We start from the raw sequence: 6,854 nt of genomic DNA on the forward strand, positions 1-6,854 counted from the left end.
AGGTAGTTCTCTGGAGAAGAGGGGATAGGGGCGGGGAGCTGATTTTGCTGGAGGTGTTTTTCAGAAGTGTGGGACTGTCATCTTAATTCCATGTCTACCGGACTGGCCCAGGCTGCCTCCAGCTCACTCCCGCCTGCCTGTTCTCATCTGCTCCCAGCTTGTCCGGGTTCACAGCATCACAGCCCTTTTCCACTTGAACGCTGGCAGGCCTCTGGGAGAGTCTTTATCTGGTATGGTACAAAGACAAGCTCATATCTGCCAGTACAGCTGAGCTGCTCGTTCCTCTGTGCATTTGCATGGTCTTCAGCAGTTGCCTCAGCGAAGAGCCCATGTTTAGTCTCCCTTGAATTATTAGGTAGTGCTAGAGCAGATAAAAAGGGGTACTTTGGTCACAATATCAAGCCAAAAGGAAGGAACTGGGTTCTTGCAAAAAGGTCTGACTCCACTGTTCCAGCACAGAGCCTTTGCTGATGTTCTCAGTGCCCTTCTCTGGTGAGGAGACAAGCTTCAGTTTCAGATGCGGTGCCATCACCTGAACAGTTTGGGGACTGCATCTTGCAACACCATCTATAGTTTCCTGCACATTGCCAATTTACATGATATGGAATAACATTTGCCTCCTACTATAGTATCACAGGTTACGCTGAGAAGTGTCTTTAGCTACTGCCTGACAACTGACAGCTACCTACTGGGAGTGGCGAGTTTCCATGCTGCAGTAAGCTCCATCTCTGGTGCTATTTTAGCTCCTGCATTGATTTTACAAGCAAGATCCCTGATAATTACCTAGGTGTTGGGTTGGGTTTTTTTTTCTAAAAAACATGAGTTAAGTACTTCAGAGGCTTTCAGTCCCTGCTTCCCTGCTGCAAAGGGATGGGTTTTCTCTGGAGTTTTTTTCCGAAATTGTTGTAGAGTGGGAACATAGTTCTCAGTGGTGCTGTATCATATAACATTTGGCTAATGCTCTGAGGCTATTTCTGGTAACTGCAAGCAGAGTTACAGTGTCAGGATAGGTCTATTATATGTTATAATAAAATAACTAGTAGTCTGATGCAGACTACATGAATAACAGAGATTTGGAGCCTTTTACTTCATTTGTGGCATATATATTAAAGAATGAGCTCTCTGCTTAACAGAGATTACACAGGGATTACGAAATGTAGAAAATGTAGTTGCAAAAAGCAGTTTTATTCAGCAGCAGATTACTGTCATTTTACTGTATACTTATGAAAAACTGGAGTTTCTAGTTCAAAGATACAGAAAACCAGACACTATTATCATGTAGATATCAGCCTATATAGAAATAGAGCATTTCAGTTAGGAAAAAAAAAAAAAGTAAAAAGGTGTTTATCAATGCCTTTGAAATGAATATAATTTACATAGTGTCACTAAGCTGTCTGCAATCTCTTAAAAAATATCTAATTTAGAGAGAGCTCTGCACTTGGCAAGCTATCCAATGAATAAGATAAACCAATCCAGATAATGGATAGTTGATGTACAAGTGTAGGGACTGTGCAAATATGCTAGTCCATCCATGATGGGAGGCTAGCAAAAAGCAACACATTATTTAAGGCAGAGTTATATCATATGTGACTTTTTTGAAGTGAACAAACAAAAGAACGCAACATATTCATAGAGCCATATATGACAGAGGACACTTATTTCACTTGTATCTTGGGAATTATGGCTTTACCTGTTCTGTTGATGCTGTTCTGCAAAAGAAATCTACTTCAGCCTATTGATTAGTTCATCCTGGACCAACATGGGGAGTAGTTAATTGTACATCTGCATAATTAAAATTGAATTATACAGATGGATGTGAGTGATCCTGACCCAAAACAGGCAACTGAAAAAACATTAGGATCCTCTGATTTATTTTAAAACATGGGGAATTTTAGGGCAAACAAACCAAAATCCAAACAGTGAAACAAAACACACAAAAAAGTATCAAAATGAAATGCCACCATGGGGAAAGGAAGCAAGAAGGTAAATCTTCAGTGGAGTATTGAGTTTTATACACAAAGAAGAGATCACACAGGGTAGAGAATATTTAAACAAGAAGAAGACATCAGAAAAGAAATGCACTTCCATTGATGCTTAAGGAAGTTGCAGTCACCTAAGTAGAACCATAAAAAGGACTAGAAATATCTTCCCTGATTAAAGATATCCTGAGAGAAGGGATGGACAATATGTTTTGTATTTTTGTGATAATCTCCTTTTTCTCCACTTGAGTATGCTTAAAACCAAATGAACATGATTAAATGAGTTAAAATTTAATGTACTTTGAAGATAAATCACCTCTGGATGTTTTGAATGAGGAGAAAAATTTTCCATTTTAATCTTCTTAAATTTCTTTCTATTTTTTGTCACCTTTTCCTGAGGCTGTTTACTCTGCATATATTAGAGGGAAGGATAATGAAGCTTTTTAAACAGGCAGGATCCATGCTTGTCTCCTTAGAAGGGAGCTTCTTTTTCTGGCTGATATTTTTTTTTAATCCTGCTTTCTGACTAAGGTAGTGTTCACCAGCTGGAAGGAGTTAAAGGATACCCCAGCAACTCGGGAGCTATCTGTCTGTCAGGGCTAATCTTGAGGTAGAAACAATAAGAGGCTTCAGAAAGAGGGAAGTGGTGGCAGCATTTACTTTGCTTCTTTGTAATTATCAATTGAGCATGACTGGGCCTGAGCCGTTAATAAATATGAGTGGTTTATTAGGTGGTATAATAAATATGAGTGGTTTATTGTGTGGTATAATCAAAACCTAGGCAAGAGAAGACAGAGATATGTCAGAAGGATCAGCTTGTGAATCTTAAGTGGGAGCTCCCAAACTCCATGGCTCCACAACAGGACAGGGTGGCAGTCTGTGGTTGGCCTTTGATGCATAGATAATAGTCCTGAAAATAGTTTCAAAAATGGTAGATGAGGGAGACAAGGCTCTTTCTGATAACTCTCATAGTATTTCCATGTCTAAGGTGCTAGCCCACATCGGAAAGGTCTGGTTAGAGTAGATGTAACAGGAATGTGTTCTCAAAATGGAAAGTGGCTATAGAATGGCAAACTAATTTGATACTGATGCTAAATTTTTACTCAATAATAACCAAGGTTTTACATGTATTCTCCATGCTATACGAAGCTGGCTGTTCATTTTTCTCGTTCTTGCCTCGTCTTGTCATGGTATGAAATATCTTCTTGTTACATAACGTGACCATCCTAAGTCTGCCATATTTATTCTTTGCTGCCATACCTTCTGATTTTGAATAAGAAACTTCTAACTTAGCTTCAATTTATGTTACTGCCTTTGATCAATTTACAGACTTACACATGATACCGTGAATTTACGAGTCAGCCTTTACTGTAAGAGCATAATGACTCAGTTTGGGCCTGGGAGCCAGAGAGCTAAATATAGGACATAGCATTAGAGCCTGGTACAGCTGGGGAAAAAAATCCATTTTGGGACTTATGAAAGGTCAGTTTGGAACAGAGGTGCCTGGAGTGGAGAAACACTTGCCCTGACCACTAACTTCACTCTGTTCTCATTTGAGAAGTAGCACCGTGGAGCTGGTGGGGACAGAGAATAAAAATTCTTCTGAAAATATTTTTCAAAATTGGAGCACTCTTTCAAACAGTAGAGTTAAAACGTGATATAGCTATTGTTTTCCTGCTATTAGCTATGTTTTTCAGCCTAGAATAGGCAGCTGGCAGGAGCAAATCTTTCATGTGTGAAAGGGCAAGTCCCCCCAGCTCCATCTCATCTCACCTCATCTCTCACCATTCAGTGAGACCTGGACAGACTAGAGAGGTGGAGAGGAACCTAAAGAAGTTCAACAAGGGCAAGCATAGGGTCCTGCACCTAGGGAGGAATAACCCCATGCACCAGTACAGGTTGGGGGTCGACCTGCTGGAAAGCAGCTCTTGCAGAGAGGAACCTGTGAGGCCTGCTGGACAAGTTGATCATGAGCCAGCAATGTGCCCTTGTGGCCAAGAAGGCCAATGGTATCCTGGGGTGCATTAAAAAAGAGTGTGGCCCTCAGGTTGAAGGAGGTCACCCTCCCCCTCTATTCTGCCCTGGTGAGGCCACATCTGGAGTATTGTGTCCAGTTCTGGGCTCCCCAATTCAAGAAAGACAAGGAACTACTGGAGAGAGTCCAATGTAGGGCTACAAAGATGATTAGAGGACTGGAGCAGCTCTCTTATGAGGAAAGGCTGAGAGACCTGAGTCTTTTTAGCCTGGAGAAGACTGTGGGGATCTCATTAATGCTTATAAATATTTAAAGGGCAGGTGTCAAGAGGATGAGGCCAGACTGTTTTCAGTGGTGCCCAGTGACAGGACAAGAGGCAATGGTCACAAACTGGAACACAGGAAATTCCATCTGAACATGAGGAAAAACTTCTTTACTTGGAGGGTGACGGAGCACTGGAACAGGCTGCCCAGAGACGTTGTGACGTCTCCTTCTCTGGAGATATTCAAAATCTGCCTGGATGTGTTCCTGTCTAACCTGCTCTTGGTGAATGTGCTTTGGTAGGTCTAGACTGGACTAGGACTAGATGATCTCCGAGGGTCCCTTCCAACCCCTAACATTCTGTGATTCTGTGACTGCCACTGGCTGCTAGTTGTGTAGCACCAGCAGAACCAGGACAAGGTCTTACAGTGTCTGCTTCAACTAAGTCCTGCAGTTGGACCATTAGGGAGTGATATAGTCCAACTGCTTTGGGACAGGAAAGCCATTTCACCACATCCTTTTAGGGTGGATGAAGGAAAGTGGGTGGGTATGGCAACCCACACTTCTATTTTGTCTTGTTACTAGGGTGCCTCTGGGAGAAGAGACATTTACTTCCTTGGTCCCAACTCTGAAATGTCAGCAAGACTTTTTGCAAGGCCCCATGACAGGGCTCAGAAAGAAAACAGTGGGCAAAAAAGTCAAAAAGTCCTTTGGATTACATGTGGAAGTTCTGACATGCTTCCAAAAAGAAGATGCTACATACCCAAGCAAGCTATTGATAACACCACCAATTAACAATTGGGTCTATATTCTGAATAACAACAACAGCTCCCTTCAGAGCTTTATTAAAACTTCCTTTCTAGGTAAAAAACTGTTTCTCCTGATCAAAATTTCTGGAATATTATCAGATGTATAATGAAAGACATAGTTCACTTCCACTTGAACTGGAGCCATGGCACACTCTTCTTAGGAAACTATCATCTTGTTGAGTGCGTACAAAGTCAGCATACTCTGTGCAAATTCTTTATTGAAACAATGATCAATTTACAAGCTAGATCACATTTCATTTTGCCACTTCAGCATGAACTGGTCTCTTTGTGGTTTACGGCCGTGAACTATAAAATCGTAACAGTTATTCAAATCAAAATACAGTAACTGCTTCTCAAAAGAACACATTCATAATTGTCTTACATTTCTTGTAAAATCAGAAAGGATTTCATAATAAATGAAATATAACTTAAGATACTTTAGTGCAAGCGTTTCCTTTGCATCTAAGAAGCTTTCAGTTGTCCAACTAAGTATGGCATACTTAAAAGGCCAACTCTTAAAATAGCATGCTGCCAAGATATTCCATGAGAACTTCTAAAATTCAAAACTGTTAACACTTTCCAGAATGAGTTGATCTGAACCAAACTGAACATCAGAAAGCCCTGGTTATATGTTACAGTACTTTAGTCAAAAGGTAACTGCAAATCAAGGAACTGACATAGTATGTACATTAGAATAAAACAGGCACTGATTTTAAAAAAAATCAACATCTGCCCGTATATGCCATTCTGCAAGTCTTATGATTATACAGTAATTTTTAAGCACAGGAGCGAACTGCTGTGCCTTACCTAATACCAATACACCTGCATGAAAATGCTTATCTATGGGTTCTTTTGAATTTTTTAAATTACAATCTCAAAAAATGACTGAAGGGTAGGTTTCATCACAAGCGTACTCAAATTGGAGAACAAAAAAGGATCAGCAGTAAACAAATGCCGCTCAAAAATAACATGTTGAATAAGTAGATAGTGAGTGCTATGTTCACGTTGTCTGATTAATATGGTCTTACATTTAGTGAAAAAAGAATAGTAAGTGTAAAATTCAAATCCAACACTGATTTCTTGTGCTGCAGAAATTTAGTCACGTTTCATGAAGTTTTGGCAAAAATATTTTAAAATGGTGTAAATATATCCTGCAAATCTCTCTTCCTTTCTAAGCCTGGCTTGGTGTTCCTTATGCTTTTAGAATGCAGATTATGTTGGACTGGATTTTCCAGATTCTGAGTGTTTTAAGAACCATCAGTGTTTGGTGATACAATAGAACAATGTAACAAAAGGTGTGCATAGTCCAGTGGTGGGAACAGATCACTCTAACGTCCCTGAAGTGCTTAAGGTGCATGAAAATATATAACAATGCAAATGTTCATGTTTTCGTAGAGCAATCATTACTTTTGTATTTATTAATTGTGTTCTTGCACCATAAAATAGCCATTCCCTACAAAATACCGCAGGACAGAATTGTTTGCTTTATAATAGCACAGCCAGAAAGTTTGGAACGGTAAAGATGGGTTTGGGTCTTGCTTCCCATCTATCTCCCATAAAGGAAGTGCCTGAAAGCATGTAAAAAGTGTTAGGCTTACAGGTGTTATACAGTGGATGCATAAAAATACTGAGCAGCATACGTGAAAACAGAAACAATACATAAACCAGAACCATTACAATCTGTATTTTCTTAAGATACAGTGCTGTTCTGCTTTTATTCCAATAACACCACAAAGCTAAATGTCCAAAGAATTTATGGCAGACTGGCTGGACCGGTCCTACCTGGGAACTCTCAGCTCTGAGTGAGTCCAGCTCCAGCAAAGTCAAAGT

Source organism: Charadrius vociferus, unplaced genomic scaffold (genome assembly GCF_000708025.1).
Source record: "Charadrius vociferus isolate BGI_N301 unplaced genomic scaffold, ASM70802v2 scaffold59, whole genome shotgun sequence".
Lineage (NCBI taxonomy): Eukaryota > Metazoa > Chordata > Aves > Charadriiformes > Charadriidae > Charadrius > Charadrius vociferus.